Source organism: Marmota marmota, unplaced genomic scaffold (assembly GCF_001458135.2).
Source record: "Marmota marmota marmota unplaced genomic scaffold, marMar, whole genome shotgun sequence".
NCBI lineage: Eukaryota > Metazoa > Chordata > Mammalia > Rodentia > Sciuridae > Marmota > Marmota marmota.
This window is the reverse complement of record NW_026000082.1, coordinates 30797787-30800336: the sequence shown is the minus strand read 5'-3', so window position 1 is coordinate 30800336 and position 2550 is coordinate 30797787. Positions and strand designations below refer to the sequence as shown.

Below are 2550 nucleotides of genomic sequence, written 5' to 3'. Positions count from 1 at the left end.
GTGTATGTCTCTGCCTTTGTGTGGCAGGGGGAGAGTCTGGGGAGCAGGAGCTGGTCTGGTTCATTCAATCTACTCTACTGGAGGTGGGATGCACTTAGTGTGAGGCAATGGAGGATGCCCCCCACTCCTGTGGGTTCAGTAAACTCCTGTATGTCCCCAGAAAGAACTCAGGTCACCCTCCTCCCAAAAAAGTGGAAAGTGCCCAAGAGAGACAGAAGATGTTTTATTGGGGGCATGAAGGACAGGAACTCAGAGACTCCAGGAGGGAGAGGAAAGGTAGATATTCTTCATCCATAGAGAGGGGACAGTGGATCACGCAGTACTGCCAGTCCCAGGCCAGCTTTCTGCTCAACCTGCACAAGTCTGCTTTGGGATCATCATGTGAAAAGCCTGAAGCCTGTGTCCCCAAATCCCTGGAAAACAGGTATCTGTGATGCTACTATGGAAACCCGAGGGCACAGGAAGTATCGCACGAGTACATTAACTCCCTGAGCCCAAACTGGTCCAGTTGAGAACTAGCTGGCGTATTTGGACAAGTCACTCAATGGCTGTGAGCCCCAGTCTCCTCGTCTGAGGACAACACTTCACAGCATTGTGATTAGGCTTAAAGAAGAAAATGTATGCAGAGTTTTAGCATAGTACCTGGCAGAGAGGAAATGTGCAATGAACAGTAGTTCTTATTACTATTTTATCAAGCGCTTGGGTGCTGGTCCCAGATCTGCCACTATTTTCCTCTCTGCCTATAAAGTGGGGTGTTGAAGGATTAAATGAGATTATGGATGTGACAGAGGATCCTAAGATGAGTGATTATCTCTGTCTTTTGAGGTTCACTTGCCTAGGGTTGCCAGGTTTTTCACCCTCATTCTGTCAGGTTTTTACTGTGTTCTCTATCTAGGCAGGACCTGCTGCTACAGGCCTAGCCCATCTTACCCCTCTTCCATGAGGCCCAATGAGAGGACAAGGCCAAGGTTACCTCAGCAGGGACTGTGGTTAGCCAGGGTGAAGGACTTCCTTACAGGCCACAGGATGATGCCCTGGGAGGGAGCCAGAAATCATGGGACTGATGCCATTGAGGGAAAGATTGTTTTCAGGGAAATGACCAGGCCAGGCTGGGCTGGTTAGGCCAGAGTTGCCCAGTGGAGTGAATCAGCTCAGCAATAACCTCACCTTTAGGGACCCTGGAGGGGCCCTGTCTAAACCTGCCCCAGGGCATCCAAGATCATACAGACAACAGACAGGAACAAAGGCTCTGTAACATGAATTCTCCATGATAGTAGACAAGAGGTCAGCAACCAGATATGAGCTGCTTCCTCCACCCAAAATACTTTTCTTAGGGGCTGGAAATGGCTGGATCCTCATCCTTCAAGGTTAATTTAAGATGTACCTCCACAGAGAGGAACTCCTGACCAGCCCAGGCATTCCTTCAACATTTTTGAGTTCCACTATGTGTCAGGCACTATTCTGGATTTGTAAGCAAGACAGAGTCCCCACCCATCTCATATGAAGTAGCCATATGAGATGGCCCACTCCTAGTCTCCAACACAGCACACTGTTTATCTCTAACTCTTCTTTATGGTTCACCTCCTTACCAAAGTGTAAGCTCTACAAGGGCAGGGGCCCCAACCATTTATTTCACCAATGTGAACCCAGTGATTAACACATTGTATAAACCAAGCACAAACCACAAAATAGGCCCTTGATAAATAAGCCCTTATTGAGTAAATAAATGGACACACAGATAAACAATTGTACTTAGAGGTGGGCACTGACTTTAGAGATGCATAGAAATGTGAAGAATGCAGACACACACAAGATGACTGCCTTGACAGCACCCTTCAAGCTGATTCCCAGATCCCCAGTCTTCCTTCCCATTGTTCATTCTGTTTGATCACTAGGCCTTGGGGTGGAGTCACTCTTGCTCTGAGGCTGATTGAGTTGGTACTCAGAAAACAACTTATCCTGGTCCCCAAAACTTCCTATGATGGGCACAGAACTGGCATTAGGTTTGGGACTCTACTTTTTTGAGTGTCTTCTGATGATTAGATATTTCAATGTCATATCTGTCAATCTTTTTAAAAATATGTGGTGGTTGCAAAAGGACAAGAAAGGATAACTCTGCAGGGACTCACATCCAGCCTGTGGGAACCCTCCCACGCACCTTGACACCTTCATATCCTCCAGCCTCAAGGCTAAAGGTGGCTGGGCCCCATGTGATGCTTTGCCTTGCTCTTCCCCACATCCAGCTAAGCCCCGCCCACGACCCCATCCTCCACAAGGTCCCGCCCACAGACCACACCCTTCTGGCCCTGTACCTCACCAGTTCTCACGGACGCAGGGGAACTAGGTGTCTCTTCCTCTTGCCCAAGAACTGGTAGTTAATGTTCTGCCAACGGTGTTTCCACCTAGAGGACGGGAACATAAGACAGGATAGGGACAATGCGGGTCTTGGCTCAGTCCTCCCGGCCCCGCCCCTTCCTGACGCCCTCAGGGCCCGCCCCCTCCCCTGGCCGCCCCTCCCCTCCTCGCCTCGCCCCTCCACCTTACAGCCCC

General features: G+C 49.6%; 1 long non-coding RNA gene across 1 annotated transcript; it reads right to left on the bottom strand.

Moving 5' to 3' along the window:
- Nucleotides 1-208: 208 nt before the first annotated feature.
- Nucleotides 209-2478, bottom strand: LOC107141645. The gene is made up of 2 exons (XR_001503449.2): nucleotides 2318-2478; nucleotides 209-413 (listed from the first exon to the last, which is right to left on the bottom strand). It is a non-coding gene; the product is annotated as an uncharacterized LOC107141645 (long non-coding RNA).
- Nucleotides 2479-2550: the final 72 nt, after the last annotated feature.